The 26028-nt window shown below is 47.0% G+C and overlaps 1 protein-coding gene across 1 annotated transcript in view; it reads left to right on the forward strand.

Annotated features, from left to right (window-relative positions):
* MYT1L (myelin transcription factor 1 like) overlaps positions 1 to 26028 on the forward strand; it is a 272202-nt gene that overhangs the window by 66649 nt on the left and 179525 nt on the right. Inside the window, exon 2 of the mRNA XM_039256014.1 lies at positions 16748 to 16890. The gene's annotated coding sequence lies outside the window, so the exon portion shown is untranslated. The remainder of the gene's footprint in view (positions 1 to 16747; positions 16891 to 26028) is intronic.

Consider the following 26028-nt stretch of genomic DNA (forward strand, 5'->3'; position numbering starts at 1 on the left):
GAGTGCTACCGTGGGGCCAGCATTGGGCGGCTTTCAAAGACTGTGTCATTTGGACAATTGTGCTAATCTTCTAAGGGAAGACAAACTTCTTTTGGGTTAAGCAACATGACAACTGATGATCTGACTCAACACCCAGCATTAAATCTATATTTGCAATTCTTTACATCCATCTTCCGGCTAAAAGTCTCCCCCTGGAAGCCCCAAATTTATCTCAGAACCAGACTACAAAACCAAAAATCCTCTTCTCCTTCCATCCTACGAGTCACCGGTGTTTCTGATCTTTGTAAATCTCCATCCTTGCTGCCTGTGCCAAAAGTGAGGTCACCTGCTAATTAGACCCCTGTCCTCCAGACTCACATCACACCTCCCTATCAATTCTTCATGTTCCGGCCAAAGGGCAAAACCAATTTCTGGGATTCATACTTCAACATCTTCCATACTCTGCCTTTCATTAGGACAAAGTTCAAATAACTTCCTCTCTTGCCTTTTATGACTTATTCCAATTTACTCTTTGGTTTCAATACAGATGCCACGTTCTATGGGAAGTCTTCCCTCGCTCCCCAGACTGAGAAATATGTCCTTCTGAAGTGAGCCTGGGTATCCTGAGTGCACAAGTACCATAACAGCACTTGTGATATCATGTGGTGATGACCCATGAGCTGGTCAGTATGACGCCCTAGACAGTGATCCTGCTGAGGACAGGATGGGTACCTCCTTTATGTGTTTATCCCCCGTGCTTGGCCTGCAATAGAGCACTCAAATATTTGGTACATATTTGACTGCATTAATGAATTGATGATGATTAAACATTATCCTAATCTACTTATTAATGGACAACAGTTTTGTTAACCAGTAGCTCCTGTTACTATATGCATTTTAAAGTAATAGAGCTACATTTCTTTTAAAACCTTTCAGAAATTCAAATTGGCTTTTCCCCCAATTAGTCAGGATTTGTGAGGTTTTACTACATATTAACATTTTTATTTCCATAGCATAAATCAGGGAGCCACTGGAGGATCAGGATTTATCTGTGCATTGCTTCCTAAAGCACCACTCTTTTTTATTTTTATCTTCTTCTCCCACCAGCACTATTATTAACATCACTACTAGTATTCATCATTCCTACGTTGTATTAGTATCACTTCATACTTTCTAAAGTGTTTTCATCATTTTTTGTCTCATTTGATCTTCAAAATAATTCATTAGGAATTAGAAATGCAGATAAAGTATAATTACAGACATTTACCACACATGGATATTCATAGGTGTTAAATGACTTTTCCAAGGACACCCAAATAAATAATCAACTAGATGAAACTAATGTACCTAGGGCTCATTCTATTCACGTTGCTTTTGTCTTTTTCTTAAAATGAATATATCATTGATTTCTTCCTTTTAAGCGAATGAATTGTTATAACTACTATCAGGCTGTCATCACACTTCACATCTGACAAGGGATTTCAGAATGTGCTCAGTGCACAGCATGGTCAAAACAACAGATACAAAGGTGTGCCCAGCCCCCACTTCTTTATCCTGCTCTCTAGGGCCAAGTGAATTGGTCAATATCTACATCCCCCAAAAAATAATGCAAGAAAAAGAAAAACTTTTGCCAACTAGCAAATTTCTGTTGGAATTTCTTCTCTTCTTTCATATTTCAGGTACTTACTCTCCAGTAAGACTGTGAGCAAACTGAGGAACAAGATTGGACATAGTGAATTCTGAATGCTATTAACCAGCATGGCACATTTACACGTGGGGGAGGGCCAAAGCATGGAAAGGCTAGACAGAGAGGCAGGTGTGAGGGTGGGTGGGTGGATGGAGGGATGGAGGGATGGATGGATGGATGGATGGATGGATGGATGGATGGATGGATGGATGGGTGGGTGGGTGGATGAGTGGCTGAATGGATGGATGGCTAGATGAATGAATGGATGGATGGATAGATAGGTGGATGGATGGATGGATGGGTAGATGGGTGGGTGGATGAGTGGCTGGCTGGCAGGATGGATGGGTGGATGGATGGATGGGTGGATGGATGGATGGATGGATGGATGGATGGATGGATGGATGGAAGGAGGGATGGATGTGTGGGTGGATGTATGGGTGGATAGTCGGATGGATGGGTGGGTGGGTGGATGGATGGATAGATGGGTGGGTGGGTGGATAGATGGATGGATAGATGAATGGATGGATGGATGGATAGATGGGTGGATGGATGGATGGATAGATGGGTGGATGGATAATGGACAGACGGATGGATGAGTGGGTAGATGGATGGATTGTTGGATGAATAGGTGGATAGGTAGATGGATGAATGGATGGGTCAGTGGGTGGATGGATGGATAGATTAATAGGAATATAAAAAGATATATGAATCACGTTGAAAGAGAATATGAACTTCCCTTCTGAGAATAACAGGTACAAATGACGAATATACTATTAAGGTCAAATCTCTCTTATTTAAAATAGCTTTTCTCTACTCCTCATGAAAAGTAGTAAAGATGGAGCAGCACTAAGGAAGTTTAAGATGGGTTTTAAATTTATAGAGGGATATCTTTTCCTCCTAATTACCAAGGGCAGGAGGTAATAGATAAGTAACTGTTACTCTCTCTCATTCCCTGTCTCTGTCTGTCTGTCTGTCTGTCTGTCTCTCTCTCTCTGTCTCTCTCTCACACACACACACACACACACACACACACATATATATCAAAATAGGCCAAAAAAAGGCACAGGTATTTGTCTTCAAAATAAAAATCAAATTTAGTGTTGAGTCACAAAAGGCAAATCATAAACTTTAAGAGGTGATATATTCAGTCAGCTTAGTAATATTTTAGGAACATTTTTCCAATGAAAATAACATTAAGAAAGGAGTCAAGAAAACAACAGCCTTCAGAGCTAGCATGAAGTCAAAGCTGGTTCCCAAAATTCTGTACTTGATTTTCATCATTGGTTGGAACTGGAGCCTAGAGTTGTGTAAGGAACATGAGCCCTGGAATGGGCCCCAAGTCCCCTCTGAGCACATTCTACTGTTTTCTCTGTTCACAGAACCCTACAGATCTTAGCCACACAGTATCTAGAGAGATCACCTTTTTTTTTTTTTTTTTTTTTACTAAAGACTATTTACTGTTTATTTACAAACTGGATTTTGGTTGGGAGGCAAATAATTAGAGCTCTGGCTTTGTATAGCAAGTGTATAGATATACCATGTATAAGATTGATAGACCAGGGACATAATTTGAAGTCACTACCTGAAACTTGTCTCCAAGTTAGAAACACCCACTCGCTGAGCCACCTTTTCTTGTTCCTTTTTAAAATTTTTTAAATGTTTTTTTTTTAAATTTATTTTTGAGAGAGAGACAGAGAAAGTGGGAGAGGAGCAGAGAGAGAGAGGGAGACACAGAATCCGAAGCAGGCTCCAGGCTCTGGGCTGTCAGCAGAGCCCGATGCAGGGCTCGAACCTTCGAACTGTGAGATCATGAGCTGAGCCAAAGTCAGATGCTTCACCGACTGAACCCCCCAGGCGCCCCGATTTTTCTGGACCGATGCAGTTCTTCATCCAATTCAACATTGCTGACTTCTCCGGTTCTCTCCCTCTCACCACCCCAGACGGGGACCTTCCATTCACAGAGCACACAGGCTCCTTGGGGAGGACGGAGGTGTGGGTAGCAAAGGCAGGAAAAGGTCAAAGTAACCAAAAACAAAGTTGCCTATTTCTGAGTTGCAATGTGCCAGCAAAGGTAAAGATAAAGGGGCTCAGTGACTTCTAAGTTTACTGTATTCCACTCAGCAATTTCTGTACTTTTTTACAAGTTGTCAAACATGAGTATAATTTCGTCTGCCCTTCTTTCTGTTTAGTCACGCATTTCATTAGTTGACATTCATCTTTCTTCCAAAAACGTGCATCCCTTTTGACCAAGTAATTTTAAAAATGAAAATAACTTGCATTTTGAGATGATCTTTGATGTTGTGGTATTATCGGAGGTAGGAAATACCACTATCCTTCAGATATTTACCTCAAAGTAAATGGCTCAGGAATTTTTATTTCCAAAGCAAATCACAGGTTAAACTTAACATTTACTGAAGATGGAAATACTCAGACTTGAATATTTTGGTCAGTGTGAAAATTCCAGGACAGGTCAGCTCTTCGCTTTCAGTGAATTCTTTCCTGGAGCCAAGGAGGGACCTAGGTTGTAGTGGCTTCTAAAATATCTCCACACCGCTGGGACACCAGCGACCACAGCACACAGTTCAGTGGCCCATGTGATTTCTCACACCCTTTCGTATTTGGGCGTCCTCTGGTACTCCTCTCTCGATGTCAAATTAAACCTCTAGGAAGTTGTCAGTTCTCTCCAATACTTGGCACTGTCACACTAAAAGAAATGCAATCAAATGTAGACTAGGAGCTCTTCGTAAGCTTATTTTGCATCTCTTTGATGAATAACTGTGAACAATCTCTTCACCTATTTATGATGTACGTGTTTCCTGCACGGAAGTGCTATTGATATTTTCTGCCAAATCTTTTATTGTGTCGAGTACGCTTTTCTTACTCATTTCTAGTTCTTTATATATTCTGTATGCAAATCAAGAATATACGTTCCAGTTTGTAATTTGACTTTCCATTTTTTCTAAGTTGTCTTTTGAGAAGAAAAGTCCTTCACTTAATATTGTCAGATTTAGCCATCTTTTCTTTTTATTGTCAATGCTTTTGGTGTTTTAATTTTTTTTCTTACCCGAAGATCTGAGAATCTATGCATCTATATTTCCTGGGGAAAGTCTTAAGGTTTTGTTTTTAATATTTAACTCCTTAATCCATCTTGAGTTTACACAAGATGTGAGAATCCAACTTCATCTTTTGTGATGAGATAATCATTTCTCCAGCTCTGTTTGTTGAAGAATGTCTCCTTCCCCGCCACCCCCCTTTGGTCTGCCTTCTGTGCTCTGAAGTTCCATCATGAAACATAGAGTGGCCTATTTTATAGGTTAATTTGCTTTCCCTTGTTAATACCACACAGGCTTAATTACTACAGCTTCAGAGTAAGTCGTGACGTCTGGTTAGCAATCTTCCTCTCCTGCACACTCTTCTCCACAAGTGTCTTAGGTATTCTGGACCCATGACTATTCCCTGTCAATAGCAGGTTTCTTCATAATCCTTTTGGTATTTTGGTTGAAATTGCATTATCCATTAATTTGGGGGAGAATTGACATCATCACAATATTAAGTCTTCCTAATCATGGTGTGATTTATCTCTCCATTGATTTAGATCTTCTTTGAAGTCTCTTAATAAAGTTTTATAATCTTCCCTGTAGAGGTATTGCACATCTTTTGGTAAATGTATTATACACTTTATATTCTCTCCTACGGATGTAAATTCTGTTCTGAATGACACTCCCGTAAGTGACAAGCGCATGTGGACACCAGTCAGGTGTCTGCCATTTCTTTTGAAGACAGCAGTGGGAGTCTGGGGGCAAGAACTGGACTCTTAACAGCCCCTTTTCTCCTTTATCCTCTGACAGTTGTGAAGGCTGCCCCTGCCTCAGACAAAGCACCCGCACCCCACAAGCCGCTTTTGAATCTCCCCACCGCACCCCCACTGTCTTCACATCTCGACGTTACACTTGTAGCGCCTCTTTGGATTGGTCTTCCGTAAAGTCAGTGTCTTTCTGGTTCAGCATTTTGGCAAGAATAGAAACAAACTTTATTTAAATTCACAGTAAATGTAGAGAATGTTTGTGTACAATACCATTTTAACCAGGAAGAAACTGAGGTCTGAGGAGGTCAGGTAATGTGTCCCTGACCACAAAGCTGGTGACTAGCAGAACCTCCTGCACAATATGTCCCGTGAGGCAGAGGCAGAGACGCCAACAGCCCCTGCCTCCGGGGTTGCGAGGCTCCTATGGACCAATGTTTATGAAGCGTGTAGACCGTAGCTCGGACACTCAGTGTTACGTGAGCGTTCCCATTCTCATCAGCATTGTGGTCTCCAAGTGTTGACCCCAAATACTCAGATAGATTGGGTGTGGCTCTGACCCCAGGACAAGGTGTAATGTTGGTGCCTCATGGGACATTTTAATAGAGTGTTGGTACGTGGGGACCATGGATTACATTTTTGGGAACTGAAAGAAAGTCTTTTGGGGAAAGTGACAATTGAGGCGTGCTTCATTAACTGAGTAGATTTTAAACTGGGAATTTTAGTGGCAAATAGAACGTTTCCAGGGGAGCTAGTATGAAAAATGATATGAGGCAAGAAAGCAGGAAGAAACACATCTTACAAAGAGATGATCATTCCTGCAAAACATAAGAATTTGAGTTTTCTTGCTGCTCTTTTCTGCCTAATGTCTTCTTTTGGTTACAGCTTCTGATTAGAGCTCTAGATTTTGTGTGTGTGTGTGTGTGTGTGTGTGTGTGTGTAAAAGACAGAATTTGAATGGCCTTGCAAATGATTAAGGTTCAAAAGAAGCAGCATTTTTATAATTTCATTTTTAAAAAGCAGCACCACGGGCCCCCAGTCGGTAAATACGCCCACAGCCACGTTGGAGCGGAACCGGCAGAGGGACCCTGCGCACTGAAGCCAGGTGCCCGCTGACCTGCCCGGGCAGACTCTCGTCTCCCCTCGGGATGCAGCGCGGGAGACCGTGCGGCTGTGGGGCCGCGAGTCCGAGGTGGGGAAGGGGCTTCCCGTGGGCCCCCTGGATGGGTCATCTGAATGTCAGGACAGCTGAGGCCGGGGGATGAGCGTCATCGGGTCGGCCTCTCTGGGAGGGTGGTGCCCAGCACGGTGGGGGCGGCCATCTCTTCAGGCCTCATACGCCACGTATTTTGACTTTGGATGTTTTTTTTGAGTTTGTAGATAGTCCTGAATTTTGAATTTCATAATTAAGGACTTTTAGTTCATGTTTTATTTGAATATTGTAGCTATTGCCGTCATTTGATGAGATTCCTTCCTGAATTTTGATTTTGTTGCATCCAGCGGCCCAATAGTTTCATCCAGAGCAATCTCACATATTTTAATGGAGTAATAGTGAAAAATTATTTAGCTAAAAGGAAAATGCCTTTCCGTAAGCTTCTCTTCTGAAATGTATTTATTTTACTGAAAAGGAAGCATCTGTATCTCTGTCCATATGGACCCGATTATTTTGTGTTCCATAACATTTTCAAAATTTTCACCCAAGAAGTTGAAGGTTATCAGAAATCCAGGTTCCATCTGCGACTCGGGATTTTATAGGTTCTTGTATCTAAAAGACAGGCAGAGCCACCTGAGGGATGTGTTAAACTCCTGGCTGTGAGCGCAGGCATTGCCGCCCCCACCCTGGGGGAGGGGATAACAGTTATCTCCTTCACGTCCCCACTGCGCTTTCTTGTAATATATGTTTATTATTAAAATGCAAAGAAGTGTTTTATGTGCTCTGAGAAGTGAAGATTGAGCTCACACAGTTGCTCCAGACTGAAGACCTCTGGTCAGAAAGCAGCAGCCCCACGCATGTGTGACGGGTCCGCGTGCAGATCTCTGCCCCGTGGTATAAACCAGATGCCAGAAGGTGGCCGAGGAAACCCAATCAGCAGAAATGGAAAGAAAGCATCTTTCCTAACATTCGCAGAGACGGAAGCCACCAGGAACGGAGTCTGCGGAGCAGGGATACAAGCGGGGGGCCGGCCGGGACCCCACGCCCCTCTGCCCGGCGCCTCCTTCCTGCCGGTGGTGTTCCTTCTGGAAGGCCTGCCCGGCGGCTTCCCCTCCAGCTTTACGTCAGTGACGGGCTTGCAAAGCCCTGTTCACAGCGTGGCCCGAGCCGGGCCCCTGGGCGAGAGAGGTCCGCGGAGGGGACAGGCACCCCGACGTGCCCCCCGGGGGGCTTGCCCCCCCAGCACCCCTCCCACACAGCCTGTAGCCTCTCCTGGGGAAGTGTGGTGGCACCTGGCCTAACCCTCAGTTTACCAGTGAGCGGGCTGTGGCTGCCGAGTACCTGTAAGCAAGTCTCTGGAGAAAAAGACCCCATGTTCTGGTAGTTTTGCTAAAAACTGAAGTGTTTTCTTTTCCTCATAAACTCAAATGCAAATTCCTGGGCTAAAACGCACTTCTTAGAAGCTGTTGTGTAAGCCCCTGCCATCCCTCCAGCCCGAAACCCAGCCAGAAGTCACACCTCCTCCGGCCGGACCGACGGAGACCAAAGGCTCAGTGACGTGCCAGGGTGCCCCGCTCCTCAGTGGGAGGGACGAGTGTGGCGGCGGCTGCTGGGCCCGGAGCCCCCCGACCCCGCACCAGCCCCCGCACACAGGCTCCCCCAGAAGAGCGTCCGAGTCGAGGCCCACGGTCCAGAGGCGCCGCCCACGTGAACGGGGCTTCCCAGACACAAAGGCCCGAAGCCAGGTGGACGGCCACGGGGCTCCAGGTGTCCGAGCACATCCTCTCCTAGGAAAGGCACAAAACAAGCCAAGAAGCAAAAAACGAGAAAGAGTGAAAGCCAGTGGAGGAAATGGAAACGTACAAGAGAGAATGGGACCTCCACTCACTTCCTCAGTTGTGGGAAACAGCTATCACGTTTATGAAACAAGAACAGAATACTTTATTTTATTTTATTAATGTTTTTTTTTTAGAGAAAGAAAGAGAGCAGGGGAAGGGCAGAGAGAGGTGGAGAGAGAGAGTCCCAAGCAGGCTCTGTGCTGTCAGCTTAGAGCCTGACAGGGGGCTCGATCCCTGAAACCATAAGATCATGACCTGATCGTAAACCAAGAATTGGACTCTCGACCAACTGGGCCCCCCAGGCGCCTCCAGAATACCTTTTTCTAAGGAGAAGATGATTCAAATACTCACTTTGAAAGAAAAAGTAGGAGTGTTGAAATTTACGTGTTAAAGTTCACAAGCAGGTCGAGAAGGGGGAGTCCAGGACCCTGGCCAGAAAGAGACAGAAGAATGAAGGGCAGGAAAAGGAGAGGCGGCGGCCCGAGCACCCACCACGTGAACAGCGAGAACAGAGCAAATGGGGAGAAGGAGCCGCTGAAGAAGGAAATGAAGAGAATGTCCCTGAAGGATAGAAGGGGAGCCCAACGTGACGAAGGACGTGGACCCCCACGCCTGCCCTTCCTGGGAGATCTCTGGCCCTGGGCACCAAGACGGGCTTGTAATAATCGGTCTGAGCGTCCAGGGCGGATCCACGCCAGGAGCGTGGAAGGTAGAAGACATACAGCCGCCCAGCATCTGAGGGGGTTACTTCTGATCTGGAGAATTTTCTCAGACAAATGTTGTGGAAATAGGAAGCGTCTTCCCTAGAAAGATACGGAACGATGTCTCCATCCAGCAAAGGGGAGGGCGCCACACAGCAGGCAGGAGAGGGTACCAAGGGAGGAGCGCCAGGCGGTCCCGAGCCAGCGGGGGGGGGGGGGGGGGGGGGGGGGCACAGACTGACACCCAACATGTGTGGCTGTCACGGGGGAGCCTTCTTAACTGGGGATGTCTGGACGTGACCCTGAGCGCACCTGGGCAGGGGAGTGTGCCCGCACACGGGGACCGGTCACCGAGGGACACGGCGAGCCTCAGGCTCGTCGGCCAGCAGTGTCCGCAGTCATGACAACCAAATAATGAGTGACAGTCTCATGTGATGCCCGGTATAGCTGCCCTGGGGCTGAGAGCATGGGAGCGGTGGCCCGGGGGCGTCCCGGCTGGCAGCGTCCTTCATGGTGGGGGCTTCGCACGGGAGGTCGTGCTGGAGGATATCTTTCCCCTTGGGCGCGGGGAACAGGAGAGGTGGTGTTTGGGCTGCACCGTTTTCATAACAAGCCCTGGACCGTGGCTACCCCAGCCCGACACCAGGGCGCTGTGGGTGACTGTGATGAGACCAGCATCACCTGTGGTGAAGCTCGATGCCTCCTGTTCACATGAGGGCTGACAACTGCCACCTGCCGCGCACAGTCCCATGCCCGCCGGGCATGCTGTCAGCTTCCAGAATCCATCCACGCGCACCCCAGACCCCAGAGGCCCCGGCCCTTGTCCCCTGCCCTCTGCTGCGGCCACTTTTGCTAACGACAAACGGTCATTCTTGGTGCCAGCCTGTTTCTCTGTAGCTGATGAATCCCCAGGGTTTTCGAGGCTGGAGCAGAGGGTCTGTGTTAACAAAGCACTAAACACAGCTGTTCCATGTCTATATTTAAAACCAGTAAAATAAATACACTTTTTGTTAGCCACAGAACCATTCTGAGGGCCTCCAAATGGGATTCTAGTTTCAGGATGGTCACCGGAGGTCATGCAGGCACTCAGGACGTCCCCTCAGCCGCTCCTCCCGCAGCCTGGAGGCCCCCAGGGCCGCTGTGCGGTGCTGAGCGCTCTTTACTGAAGAGCCGTATGCTGTTGAAGCCATATATTCGTAATGAGCCCATAGCAGAAACGTGTGGCTAAATAAATAAACACACAGGGGCGCCTGGGGGGCTCCGTCAGTTATGCGTCCGACTTTGGCTCAGGTCATGATCTCAAGGTTCATGGGTTCGAGCTCCACATCCCGCTGTGCCTGACATCTCGGAGCCTGGAGCTGCTTCAGAGTCTGTGTCTCCTCTCTCTGCCCCTCCCTGCTCATGCTCTGTCTATGTCTATCTCCAGTATAAATTAACATGAAAATAATTTAAATAAATAAATAAGCAAAACAAAAAAGGAAGAAAGGAAAATAAACAGGTCTGGTCCTCTTTAGCCCAAAACACAAAATTTTCAAACAGAAGGCCATATGAGTCTATTTTTCATGACAAGTTATATTATTAGATTTCAGTCCATCTCTTAATTTATAGTATTATAATATAATAATTATGTTATATAATAACTAGATAATTATATGTAAATATGTATTAAAAAGTATGTAATGTAATTATATAGTACATAATATGGTAATAATATATAATACATATCAACATATAGTTATGCAAATATATAATATAATGCTATATTTTACCATAATCATCTGAAAACCAAACATGAAATAATTAATCATTCTTGAATTGGGGGACAATTAATGCTTTTTATTTACTACATCACTAATTTTAAGTACATTAACAGTAGATACCCTTACTACATCACTACTACATTACTACTACATTACTACTACATCATTACTACATCACTAATTTTAAGTACATTAACAGTAGATTCCCCTTGTTAAATGGGGAAGGTCAAATTGTTTTTTCCTTAGATTGTCAATATCACTAGTAAAGTTTAGAAATAATAAAGTTATAATGAATTTTGTAACACAGCCATTACTAACGCACTGATCTAAAATTCAGTTTTACTTAAAATCACTTATTTACCATATTTTGGCTAAAATGAGGAAACGATTTGGCTGCCTGAGAAGGGAAGACCTTCGGCCGAAGCCCAGCCTGGGAGTCATTCCCGAAAGCCCCGCCCTGACGCACCCCTGTGTGCACGCTACCTGGCTACCGGAGGGTCCTGCGGCGGTGGGCGGACACCTGTTGTGCATCATCCATCGTTAGCTTCAGCAGTACCTGCTCAGCACGTGTCCCGCGTCTGCCCAGTCCAGTTCAGTCCAGTTCAGGGCACGGAGCCTGACAGACTGTGGCCCCAGCCTTCAAAGATGCACAGTGGAGTCAGGATGCTGGGTGGAAAGACCACAGTATGGCTCATGAGATGGACTACAGCCTCCAAAACTTTCTGGCAAATTCTTTCTGGATAATTCACCACATTTCCAGTGAGAATCGTGAACTTATCAATATTCACCTAAAGAACACTGTTACTTTCTATGCACTTTGGATATTTTTTCTTTTTTTTTTTTTTTTTTTTAACAACAATAATTCTGAAGGCTAAAGAGCCTAAGAAGAAAGAATTATTAAGAATTCCAAGAAAGGGACTTTTCAGTAGAAGTGTCATGAGCCTGTTAAGTGTCCTGATGAGCAGCAGACCGAGGTTTCTTTTTTGATGCGAGGCACCTGGTCGACAACATCTGTGGCATCCCCAGGGCACACTGCACCCCGAGCAGGAATTAAGGGCCTCTGGCACTGAGCCGTGAGCTGGTGGCTCTAGAAGGCTCTGCCCATTTGCACCTACTGGAAAGGAAGACCGTTGGGGTGACTTACCGTGGGCGCCCGTGACATGGATGTCTATCGCATGGGGCCAGTTACAGGATGCTTCTATCAAAAGTCCCCTGGGAACAACAGAACAATTATTTAGAAGGCCATTCCATGCCCTTTTGGTGTGTGGTGCCTGACTCACCGTAAGGGTTCTGAGTGTGTTCAGTTTCCCACCGGCTAAGCCAGGGAAGCCTGTGCTCCAGAGTCAGGGGGGCCCAGAGTTCAGGGACAGCACAGATCTTTGGCGGACAGCAGAGGGCTGTGCTACTACGATTAGGTGACTTCCTGCCACCCTTAGACCCCGGGTGACGAGCAATTGTCCCCAAGGGTTTATATAACCTGTGATTAAGCTTATTTTGGTTTCAATTCATATTTTGCTCAAAGGTTGTAACTTCTATAGTTTTGTTACTTCTAATACAAATTAGTGCCTCCTTCTCTTCATCTGTGGTCACCTTAAAAGTCACAGGAACGCTGCAGAGCCACCTGCCACAGTGAAAACACACCCAGGCTTTGTGGCCTGCACTCCTTGAAGGATCTCTGAGATCCATTTACAGAGCGGAGCATACCTAGCCTGCCCTCTCATCCCATGATCATACGGCGCTCGAAGGCATTTTATAGAATATAAGTATTATTTACTGTTATTGTTTCCCAGTGTTGGAAAAAGAACTTATATAAAATAATTGTTACCTAGTTTTTTTCTGTTTTTTGTTTTTTGTTTTTTTTTAATTCACTCTACACATGTGGTGTGCCAGGCACTGTCTAGACTTTGGGGACATAGAAATAAGTTGGGTAGTGAAGTGTCCACCATATGGAGTGTAGTTTTCAGTGGAAGAAGGCAGAAAACAAATGTGTAAAGAAAGAAACATACGCTCTGTTAAGGAAAACTACTTACCTGGATGTCATCAACATTGACACTTGTGCTCTACAATATACCTTGTTTGGACAATGAAATGACAAGCAACAGGTTGGGAAGGTATTTGAAGACCACATATTCCACAAAGGACTAGTATCCAGAATATTCAGTGAACTCTCAGAAATTCAACATTAAAAAAATCCAGTTAGAAAATGGACAGAAGACATGGACAGACATTTCAGACATCTCGCCGAGAAGATACGCACGTCACAGGTAAGCACGTGAAAAGACGTTCAGCATCGTAAGCCATAAGGCGAGTGCAGATGGGAACCACAGTGAGACCACCACAGGCCCGTCAGAACGGCGGAAATAAAAATCGGGACAACAGCAAATTCGATGAGTAGGCGGAGGAGCTAGACCCTCACCATGGATTGTGGGAAGGCAAAATGGTGGAGCCACCGTGGAAAACAGTTGGGCAGTTTCTTTAAAAAATCAAACTAAACATGCAGTTACCCTGTGGTGTGGCTGTTATACTCTGGGGCATTAGTCCCAAGGAAATGGGAATCTGTATTCACACAAAACTCTGTACACAAACATTTACAGCGGCTTTATTCACAGTAGCCCAGGCCCGCAAACGACCTGATGTCCTTCAACAGGTGAACACGGGCCCATCCACCATGGAAGCCTCTCGGTGATGGAGAGGAGCCAGCTGTCGATACAGCCACGTCCCGGGTGAGTCCCCAGACACGGAGGCCGCGTGCAAACAGCCAGTCCCTCGAGATCACAGACACCCTCGAAGTGACACATGACAGGACATGTGTCTGCCGGCCGACGTGGGTGTGGTTGTACCGGGCGGCACAGGGCGCGCTTGGGGGAGGGACGTCCTGTCTCAGCTGCAGTGGGGACACGTGCTCGCACACAGGGAGGGGATGCAGCGACACAGGATCGTGCACATGGTACCAGTAAGCTGGGCGTCTGCGGGACCACTGGGATGAACCGTCAGCGTCCCGCGGGTGACATTGTACACATTTGCAGGATGAGGGTGGGGGTGAAAGGTAAGGGCGTCTCTACCTCGTCTGCTCCAGCTGCATGCGGATCTGCAGTGCTTTCAAAACACTTTAAAACAAAGAAAAGCAGGGGTGCCTGGGGGCTCAGTCGGTTAAGCATCCGACTTTGGCTCAGGTCATGATCTCGCGGTCCGTGGGTTCGAGCCCCGCATCAGGCTCTGTGCTGACAGCTTGGAGCCTGGAGCTGCTTCAGATCCGGTGTCTCTCTCTGTCTCTGCCCCTCCCCGGCTCATATTCATTCTCTCTCTCTCTCATAAATGAACATTAAAAACATGTTTTAAACAAAAAAAAATGTACAATATAACCTCACATGATGCCAAATGCCATAAAGCAAGCCCCATGGGCTCCCGTCTGAGTGGCGTGGGTGAGAGGACGTGGCCAGCAGAGCTTTGGTGGAGGGCGGAGTGTGGCCGCTGTCTGAGGCCGCCCACCCAGCTGGTGTCATGGGTGTGTTCAGCCAAGCTCCCTGCTGGACACCCCACTTAAGAGCCCGTCCCGGGGAGCCCATCATAAATCATCACAAGCAGCGCATGCGACAGACACCCATGCGCAGCGGCTGTCCCTGCATGACTGGGGAAAGGTGACGCCTCCTAAGACCGTGTCACTGAGGGCAGTGGCTCATCAGTGGGTCGTCCTGGGACTTCTCACATAGCGAAAGGCGTGTCGCTCAAAGAACAGTCCTGTCACTTCACTTCCTTCTGTTTTTAAGAAGAAATGTCTGTTTTACGTGCCAGCTGTCTTCAATCAGAATGTTGACATTCATTTAGGAAGAAGCATCAAGGACCCTTCAAGGGCGTTTAACCTGTCAGCCATTCGCCGTGACTTTCTAATCCACATGTCCTGACGGCCCAGATGAAACCGCTAACAGCCGGGGCCTCCCTTTCCTGGGGAAGGAGCGGGTGTCTGTGCCGCGCGCCGCCCCAGCTGCCTGGGGCCTCAGGGCCCGGGACACCAGGTGGTCCCTTCTGGCCAGGCCGGGAGGACGGATACAGTGACACCAGGCGGAGAAAAGGCCAGGCGCGGGGCGGGGGCGGGGCCGTGCGGGGGACGGCGGGTTCGCTGCCCTGGTTTGCGGACGTGTCCCTGCAGAAGGCATCACGTCAAAGGAAACCTGTCATTTTGCCCACAAAACTCTGTTCTGTGGACGCTGCCCTCACTCTAATGACAAACCTGTCCTCCCTCAAGCGCTGCGGGGCTTCGGTGCGGTCCGGGCTCCCCAGCCACGACGCTGTCCGGTCTCTGCCCGTGGCCTCCTGTGAACCACGACGCTTCCCCAGAACAACGGTAGAGCAGGAGATGCTTAAAGTGATGCGGGTGGATTTCTGGGGCTCCCGGAAGAGTGGGGCATTGTGAAGATTAATGTAATAATGTCTTACTAAAATGTGATTTTTAAGCAACGTGCCGTAATCCACCGGATGGAGTGGCTTCGAGCCTTAACGCCCTGTCCTATTCACGCATTCTCAGCCACCTAATTGTTTTTGCTCTATGTTGGTTTATTTATGAGAGGTTTTTAAATTCGTCTATTTGACATTCCTCATTTGGTGAGAAAAAAACATCGTTTTCCTAAAACCACTGTACTGAACACCACCCAGCCCACTCTTAGCCAGCTTAGTGAGTAGCATCTCAGAACGTGTTAGAATAAGTGTGCCCACTGTATAAACACCGATCAGAGAAGGTTGTGCCTAAAGCCTGTTGTGAACACCGTATTTGGGTGTAGCTTTATAGCTGTAGCAAAGAAAACATTTAAATTATCACTTAAGATTGTCTGTTGGTTTTTTAAGTAGCAAACAGCTTGCTCTTGTGAATCTTCTCTATGGGAAGCGCTGCAGGCTGTGTGTGTCTTTGGAATGGGGAAGGACAAACATAAGAAGACACGTAACAGCCGGCTGATGACATGAGCTGCATACACGTGCGCACACTGCATTCGCTTCTGTGATTATCCCCGATACACTCACACTGTCCTCATACTTTTTAGATACAATCACAGAACTCACACTTAGTTTTATAAGAATTTGTTGGGGCGCCTGGGTGACTTAGTCGGTTAAGCGTCTGACTTCAGCTCAGGTCATGATCTCAGGGCTCGTGGGTTCGAGCCCCGCATCGGGCTCTGTGCTAACAGCTCAGAGCCTGGAGCTGCTTCAGATTCTGTGTCTCCCTCTCTCCCTGCCCCTCCCCCACTCATGCTCTGTCTCTCTTTCTCTCTCTCAAAGATAAATAAACATTTTTTAAAAAGAATTTGTTCACGGTTTTGTGTTATTTTCACGTCACAAACAGTAATTTAGTATTCTAAAGGAACTTTTCTATTATGAATCATTTGTCAGGAATTAATTGCTTTTGGGGTGCCTGGGGGGCTCCATCATTTAAGTGTCTGACTCTTGATTTCAGCTCAGGTCATGTGATCACCATCATGAGATTGAGCCCCACGTCAGGTTCCCCACTGAGTGTGGAGTCTGCTTAAGATTCTCTCTGTCCCCTCTCTCTGCCCCTCCCCCATTTTCACATTCTCACTCTGTCTCTCTCAAAAAATGAAATGAAATGAAAGTAAAGTAAGGTAAAATACAATGGATTACTCGCTTGTGATAGTAGGTGGCCCCATCCGCCATCCCCGCAGTGGGTCCTGTGTCTGCGCACCTGGCCTGGTCACTCCCATCCCTTCCCTTAAGTGCATTCCGAGCAAGCAGACCTCCCTGAGAATCACATCCCTCATGGAGGAATTTTCTTTCGTTACGTCCATCAACCTCATTTCTCTGCCTCTTTATTGTCCTCTAGGGTGACCACACCTGGAAGAGGGAAAAAATGTAGTTATCGAATCCAATCAACTCTTTGTGTCTCTGAAATTATCAACCGCATCCGGTCAAGAAAGGTTCCGGTCGGCGCCACCGACGTATGGCTGTCCAAGGAGCCACATAAAGGTAACAGTTCTAAGTCATACTTCACGCTTTACGTGGCGACAAATGTTTTATGTATTTACATGAAACTATCTCACTTTGAAAAGGCATAAAGACAGGTTTGTACAGGAGGTTCTTTTATTTACCAAAGACCACAATGTCCCTTAATTTTAACAAACAAGCCCAATATAAAGTCAAAATCTATCATCTATTACTAAGCAGAGACGCAGAGGGTCTTCTATTTTTCAAGTACGACATTAGCCCCAGATAATCTCACAGCCACACTGATGGGCCTGGTTGCTCTGTGGCAGTTGTACAGACTCCTTGGTATGAAGCTTTTTTTGAAGTCAGATCTGTATTTCCACTATTAGTTCTATTCGGGGGACATTTTATCTTCAAGTAAATTAAGGTCTTTAATGAGGGCCCATTTGCACTGCCCACAGCCTTTGTATAGGTTTCTGTCAATTACTGTTGATAAACCTCCCCTTGGAGCCACTGTGGACCTTGAGAGCCATGTTCCTCACAAAATTTCAGGTTATGGCTACATTTCCTTTTCAAGAATTTTTTTAAATTGTGGTAAAACACATATAACATAAATTTACCATTTCATCCATTTTTAAGTGTACAGGTCAGTGGCATTAAATACATGTATAAGGCTGTACAGCCAGCCCGTGCCCGGAACTTTTTCATCTCCCAAACTGAAACCCTGCGTCCGTCAAGCCCTCGCTCCCCATCCTCTCCCTCCAGCCCCCGGCGCCCAACATCCACTCTCGTCTCTGGATTTGACTGCTGTAGGGGCCTCATGCATGTGATTATGCGGCATTTGTCTTCTTGTGTCTGGCTTGTCTCACTGAGCACAGTGTCTTCAAGCTCCATCCCTGTGGTAGCAGGTGTCAGAGTTTGCTTTTTAAGGCTGAATAGGATTCCACCGTGTAGACAGACCACAATTTGTTTATCTGTTCACCCATAGGTGGATACTCAGGTTGCTTCCATCTTTTGGCCACCGTGCATAATCCTGCTGAGAACATGAGTGTGCAAATATCTGAGTCCTTGCTCTCAGTTCCCCCGGGCAAATACCCAGGAGTGGAATTGCTGGATGATACGGTGGTTCTATTGTTAATCTTTTAAGAAACCTCCTTACTGGTTTCCACAGCGGCTGCTCCGTTTTACGTTCCCACCAACAGCCCACAGGGCTCCCGTTTCTCCACATCCTCACCAACACTTGTTATTTTCTGTTTTCTGGGTTCTTTGCCTATTCGTTTGTTTGAGAAGAGCCGCCCTCGCAGGGGTGAAGTGGTGCTTCACGGCGGTTCACATTTGCATTTTCCTCATGACCTTCCCTGTGTTCACTGGCCGTCTGTGTGTCCCTTTTGTTGCCTGTGCTTCTGTGTCATTTCTAAGAAATCATTGCAGACTCTGGGGTCACAGAGTTTTCCCCTGCATATTCTTCTAAGGATTGAGGAGTTTTAGCTCTTCTGTTTAGGCTCAGATTCCATTTTGAGTTAACTTTTGTCTGTGGTGTAAGTTAAGGGCCCAGCTTCACTCTTCTGCGTGTGGACAGCCGGGCATCCCGGCACCGTTTGTTGAAAACACCGTCCCCTCCACGCTGAATGGTCTCGGTTGTCCAACCATCTGACCACATATGGGGGAGGTTTTCTGGCTCTCTAGCCTATTCTAGTTCTACGGGTCTGTATTTTTTTTTTTTTACAAGCACCTGATTTGTTTACTGTAGTTTTGAAGTATGTTTTGAAATCATAAAGTATGAAACCTTGAGTTTATTCTTCTTTTTCAAGATTGTATGGCTCTTTGGGAGCCCCTTTAGATGCCATATGAATTTTAGGATGGACCTACTGCTGCAAAAAATGATATTGGGATTTTGATAGGGATTGCACTGAACCTGTAGATCATATGGCTAAGTTTCTTAATCAGATAGAAATGGGAGTTTTCATCCTTTATAGTAGTGAATTTGCATATCCATTTCAGTGTGTACCATTATCTTAAAAAATTATTTTTTCCAGTTTGAAAAAAAATTCAGATTTTACTATTAGTTTTTTCGGAGGATGGTCAGGTGAACAGCGAACAATTGTGAAGAACGTTAAATACCAACATTTTATAAAATCTTTGCGGAGGATGAAGATACAGTTCTGGTTAATTTATTAAGACTTAACATTCCGAAGGATTTTCTTCCTCAACAGTTATTTGTTGTAGAAAGCCGCTAATGTCATGGAATGTTCCGCACAATCTGCCATCGAAGGCAAGCTTGTCTGCGTTCAGGAGTTCTTTGTTCATAACAGGACCATAAAAGGTACAGAAACTTAGATGACGTGAGGCGTCATCCAAGACAGGAGTCAATATTAATGACTAGAGAGGCACTGCCTGCTTTGATGTCAGTTTCACACCACTGCACGCCTGGCCTGGGTTACTTTTGATATAACGAAGCCTGTCAATGATTGAGCCCTATGCTGACCACCAGCCCTGAATTCCTCCCGAAGTCCATGAGTCTATGTGACTATTCTTCCCATTTTAAAGGCCAGTAAAGGGAAGATTAGTGAACTTAAATATCTATCGTAGGATGACATGATTAAGTGGCCAAGGGCACCTGGTCTACAAGGGGATAGAAGGGAATTTTGTTAAGAAATCCAGACTTAACACGAACTAATTCCAAGTAGCCTTTACCCTTCAATGTTTAATCCAAGCCTATTTCCAAGCTGAATAAAAATATTGCCGAGGTAGCATTAGAATCGGATATGACAAAAAAATTACTCCAAGAAAAGGCTTTGTTTACAACCACCCTTGCTTGTCATGGTACCAAGGAAGGAACACATGTGTGTTAATCCATGTTTTCATCAGTTCCTCGTTGTTAACACTGCTGAGCACCTACTTCGTGCTGGGAATTCCTCTGGTCTCTGGAGATATAAAATGAGGGAGTCACAGTCATAGTCTTCAAAGAGTTCAGAAACTGAACTGACATAAGGCGTGGTGAGATCCGTGAGACAGACCGCACGGCGCTTCCTCAAACACGCATGCACCTTGTTTCCTTCTGTACTCCGGAGCACATGCCTGCCCCGAATGCTGCGCGGCACTCGGTCACCTCCTGTCGAGTTGACAGAGGTTGAGGTGAGGTGATTTAGGAGGTATAGAAGAGGTTTTAACTCTGACTAGAAAACCCAAGGATGTCTTTGTAGAGCAAGTGACTCCAGGCCTGGGTCTTCAAAGGTTAGTTCAATAAATGGATAAATATAGGAGTGGTTTGCTACATCGTGGGAGAATACAAAACCCAGAGGCAAGATCAAGGCACAGATATGGATTCGGGTCACTTGGCATGCACGGCAGCATACTAGGACCAAAGAGCTTCTTCGCTCCTGGTGACTTGGGTTTGGTGTTCGTAAAACGAGTCTGCATGCTGTACGATTTCTGCAGTCCACGGCAGAGGCGCCCTCCTTTCCCCTTCAGAAGGAGGATACAGAGGTTCCACCCGAAGGATTGCATTCTTGCTCTCAACCCCAGAGACTGATTGCTGCTGTCTCTCGTCTGCCCACCGCTCTTCCCACCTCCAGCACCCAGCATGATTGTAGTCAACTGTCCAGGTTCTAGTTTAACTATAGCTGCCGTGCATCTCTTTGAACTATAGACTCTCATGATTGTTCTTTTGTTGATCCTACTCTTTATCGGAAATACTCAGGTGGAGGGGCCCTGGAGCCGACCACCCTTGCTGAGCAGCGGCTAGCCTTCCTTACTTGTGGTTCCGCCACTGTCCCTCCATGCGCCATATTTCCTGTCCCGGTGGCTAGCCTCCATTAGCATCCCCAGTGAAGAAGGACTCTGGGGCTTGCTCCTGTGGGAAAAATGAAAGTGCCATAGAACAAGATTTAGATTTAGGGCAATTTTTTTGTCCTACTATGTCCCAATTAGCTGCTGTGATTGCTGAGCCATGAACACCTGTGCCGCCTCTGCAGCTGGCGCTCTAGGAAATCCAGTTTCCTCTGAACGAGAGCCCAAAGAGAAAATCACACCCTGCATCCAATTTCCATGCTAAAGACTTTACTTAAAATAAAATCAATATCTGTTTCCCAAAAAACGCCATGAATTGTGTTCTGAATGGCGACTATTTTAAAGAAAAGTGTATTGTGTATCCAGAAGGAGGAATCTGCTGAAATAGTTCAAACTTTATAAATCTGTGTTCTTTGACCCATTGAAATGAATTTATTTAAAGCAACTAACAAATACCGTTAGCTTTCATGCCAGCACTGCCAATAACCATTTGTATGCCTTTGGGCAGATCACATCAAATCTTTCTTTTTCTGTGAAATAAGGATAAAGGGTTAAATCAGATGAGTTGGATCACATGAAAATAAGGTAAACTACAAATGATGGTAAGTGTAGCTGAATATATACTAAGTCTGCTGTATGTACTGAGGGCCACTCAGCATGTGCCATTTAGTCGTCTAAACACCCTGCTCTTGTTGGGTGTTACTATTCTTACCGTCTTCTTGTCCATAATTTATATTAGAAGGAACTAATGTGCAGAGAGCTTAAATAACCTTCTGCAGTTAGTAAGCGGTACAGATGGAATTCACACCTGGGTAGGTATTGAACTTGCCCACCAACACTCTTTACTGGGACCTGTCTCCAACCTGTCTCCAAAGCTGAGGCAGATATTACACACTGCCCTCCTCGTGTCTACCCCACGTACGGTACAGCATGTTACGTGTGTGCCTGGCACCCCCCCCCTCCGACATGTGTGTGCCTACACTCCAAGGATTTGCAAACCCACCGGGTCGCCACTCAGTCAGCCTGTTGTGGCTCCCATAGGACGCTGTTAACACAATGTCAGTTCACCGCTGTCAGACTTGCTTCCCCAGAAAACAACCAGAGTCTGAATCATGTGTCGTCAGGATTGTCTCTAACTCATGACACGATGCCTTCCGACTGTTTTCACGGCAATTCGTGTACACGGCTTAAATAATTCTCATGACTTCGTTACTCTCCATTTTAACGATAGTTGTTAACTGTGATGTTACAAAACCTTATGGATAGTAAAAACTAGATGAAGGTGCTTGAGCTTTGATTTTTCTGGAATTCAGTTTAGGAAATAGTAGAAAGACGCGTTTTTCATGACTTATACCAGAGTCGTGGCCCACCACTCTCTCAGAAAGTAGGATACAAACTGCTAATACCTGCTTTCCTTCACCTGCAGTGTGACAGAAGCTGCAAATCATGAGGTTTCCTTCTTCCCAACAGAGAACAATCACCTTCAGTCAGTGGGCGTTTTGATTGAAGCGAAGTGGGGAAGTAGGCAAGGTCATGTGGGACCGCAGAGCACTGAGGGACTCGGACCTGGGGGCAGCCGTCTATCACAGAGGGCTTCAGACAGCCCGGCTCCGCCTGGGGGGCGAGCCGTCACCAGAGAGAGCTTCTCTTTGCGCGGGAGGGCCCGGGGCCGTGAAGGGAGGTCAGCCACGGGGCCACCCTCCGTGTGCTCACACGCCTTGTTCACTGTGTATGGCGGGACCGGGAGGCCCCAGCATTGCCTCAACGCCCCTCAGGTCCATGGACGCCTCGGGACGACCTGGGTTTTCCACACGTCAGTGTCAGAGATTGAAATCCGTTTTCTGCTTGTTACCCTGGAGTAGACGAAGGCACCTTCCAGCCCAGAGGACTGGCTACTCCAGTCCCCGACCTCTCAAACTTGTAAAAACGGGTGGGGGGAAACAGTCGTGGAGGGAGCTAACGTTGTCCCTGAGCTCGCCGGTACCGGCTGTTTTGAACATCACAGAATTCTCAAAACAAACAAACAAAAAAAAACCCAGAAGCAGCAATAGCAGTAGAGCAGGAGCAGCGTGTACGGTATTCGGCCCCGCGCTGTGGCCGCCGCCTCACAGGAGCGCGCCGTCCAGGCTCCGACACCCGGCACGGTTTCCCCTGGAGACCCCACGCGTCACCCCAGGGACCTCCGCAAGCACCCACGGAGACAGAAACTACAATTATCTCGCGTGGGCCCTGGGGCCTCGGGGGGAGATTTTGTTCTCGTGGTTTCAGCTAAACACTGACTTTGGTTCCTGTTTTTACATCTCTTCCTTAATAATTCTTGATGCCCTTCCCTTGGCCTTAATTTTCCTTTGACAAAAAGGCTGTGCGCCATGTTGGTTACAAAGAACTACCGTCTGTGTGTCTAGAGAAGCACCTTCTGCCTAAATAACTGGGAACGCCCCCACCGGAGCTTCTCATAATTAAGCTTCTTGTCTGCTAATGTCAACAGTTCATTCTGCACGTACTGAGCCCAGTTTTCGTTATCGGAAAGAAGTGGCGTGTTGAGCTTTTAAATTTCCTTCCAAATGATGGAAACTTGTCATGATTCAATATCCTAAGTCTTGTACAATTTATCTGCCAAAGGACAGCACGATGTAGTGAGGTGGAGTCTCCCTCCTCGCTCCCAGAGGAGGGCTCATGGAGCCACGTGCCACCTAAGGCTCTAGAGTGACCACTAAGGTTCTAGTGTTCCCCCACCCCCCAAACTCGTAAAAACTCTTTTTCTCTCTTTGGGAGGAAATACAATTATCTTCAAGCGTATCATCTTCATTTGCCTTGTAGACTCATTCTAATTTGACCAGGATAAAAATCACGTTAGCCCTTATCTCATTGGTAGCTTTCATGAGCAATTTAAATCCAATGTAAAATTCATGGTTGGAAATTAGTAGACATTTGCTAAAGCATAATGAATAACATATTACAGTCGTGAAAGGGGTGTTAAATTTACACAGAGATAATATAGAAGTTAAATGAATAAATCTTCCCTCATCAAAATCACTTCTAAAATATGGAAATTCGAGGGCAAGAATTGTTTTCGTGTTGCGTTAATAAACCAAACACACACACAGGAAACAACCCATTAGAATATGGCAGAAGCAGCCAGACGATGACTTGCTGGCATGATAAATTTAACAAAACATATTAAGGGAAAAAGGACTGTGGATCTGGGAGGATATTTCAGAGAAGACATACGCAGCTTCTATGAGAGAAAAGGTGCTCAGCCTCGTTAGCATCACAAAGTCGCAGCGGAGTCACAGTGTCCCAGCACTGCGTCCCTCCGGCCAAGCAGTGATCACACAGGGTCACGGCGGCGGTATCAAGGAGCGTGAGTCATCAACAAGGATTCACAATATCACCGCATCCCCGAAGCTCGGGAAGGATGTGCCTTCACATTAGCGGGTCAGAGGCTCAGTGTACGTGCACACACAGGCAGGAGCAAGGCCGTGTTCATGAAGCCGCGGCGAGTGAGCACGGTTCCCGCAGCCCCCCCCCCCACCCCGTCCCTCCCGACCAGCAGCGGGAGCTCGGACCAATCTCGGCAGGCCTCGACTTCCCCTTCTGTATGTCAGGAACCTGCCATTTACCTAAAGGTTGTGGGAAGGGCTGGATGAACTAAAGTGTGTCGCATAGTGAGCATTTGAGGAGAGTTGATTGTTTTATGACACACATTGTGGACGGACTTCTCTGTGAGGGTAGGATTTGGGGAACAAGCTCTTTATTCATCCACAGAATGCTGATTAAATAAATTATGATGTATTTTTGCAATAGAACAGTGTGACTTAATATATGAAAGGAGGGGGCTTATATGAACTTAGCCCAACGTATATTATGAAGTGAAAAATCGCAGGTGCAAAGGTAGGTGTGTAGAGTGCTACCACCAATATATTTGGAAGCGTGTTTATACACAGATGCTTGTCAGTGTATTGAACCTCAGGGCACTGACACACCCGGTCCCACAGAGGGAAAGCATTAGACCACTTGGGGGGAAGAACATTGCCCCACGTACCTGTGTGTTCCTCTTTAAGATGTGCACGTGCCACTGTGTAGAACCCATAAAGTGTCCCAAAGAGATGCTAAACAGCCGTGGCTGGAGGATCTGACACTCCCAGGGGGCTTGGGTGGCTCCGTGAAGGTTTCTAAGTGGACAGGGGCACAGTCATGGGAAACGGGAGCACAGAGTAACGTCCATGCCGAATTCGGAGACAGGCGAGGCTCTTGGAAAGAGAAGGTGTCCCAGAGATGCTGACAATTCAATAAGTTTGAGAGCAGTAGAGACAGCATGACTGCCAGCATGAGCAAAGGCACTGTGGCGAGAAAACATGAGTCTCATCTGGAAGAGGGCCAGTCTGTCTCATTTCTGACGTGTGTGTGGTGCCACCGCATGAGCAGCGACAGGGAGAAGGGGGCAGTTGCTGGGAACTCATTTACAGCCCATCCCCTGCTCTCCCAGGCAAATGTAAAAGCATGAGCAGAGGTGGGGGGAGAGGGCCCATCCACGTGGAGGGGGCTCTTGGTCCCGCCTCTCTCGTACTCTGTGTCACGAGCAGGCGGGTGGCGTGGAGGGCCGCCTCGGCGTCATCGCCAGCACTTGCAGACCGGGCTTCGCCCCTGCACTGCCCCGCGGGCGCCTTCCCCCAGCCCTCCGAGGCCGCCATGCCAGCACTTTCGGGCAGAATCCCTCCCACCAACTGGCCTGCCTGCTAGAACCCGCCCGACGCTGTGATGTCTGCACAGTGATGGATGAAGCTAATCTCCCGTCATTTCATGGGAGATTTACATGCGTAGCTCTCATTAGTGCTAATGGCAGTTGCCTGCATAAATCTTACATGCGGAAGGTAGGAAAAAAACCCGTTTTCCTTCCTTCTCTCTCCGTTCTCTTGCTGGAGGCTTCACCCCTCCAATTCTGGGGCCAGCGCCGGCGCATTGCCGCGCGCCGTGCACTTAAGCGGCTGGCGCTCTTCATTTACATGGAAATGGACCGTAAACAGGGCTCTGAACTCACACTTGCAACCCCTCCTGCTTGTGCCCATCAGAGATCCAATTAGTGCGGCCGATCGGGCATATTTCCACGTGTCAGTTGTACCTGCTGTGAATGTCACTCTGCTCCGTGACAACACGGCTTGCATCCCGAAATAGAGGCAGGGGGTAGAGGGATGGGGACACGGAGTCTTTGTACTGAGTTATTTTTAAAGTGACTACAGATACCGGTGCTTGTTACAGCGCCGCCTGTCTGTGAAGCGAGCACTGGGAGGAAGGCGGGACCCGGCCAAGTGGCTCAAGGGCCACCCCGTCCTCAGACCTATTAAATGTGGTCTATTTGTGATACCAAGGCGAGTGTTAGAGAAGAATTGG

This window comes from Hyaena hyaena, unplaced genomic scaffold, assembly GCF_003009895.1.
Source record: "Hyaena hyaena isolate Hyena2069 unplaced genomic scaffold, ASM300989v1 scaffold_552, whole genome shotgun sequence".
Lineage (NCBI taxonomy): Eukaryota > Metazoa > Chordata > Mammalia > Carnivora > Hyaenidae > Hyaena > Hyaena hyaena.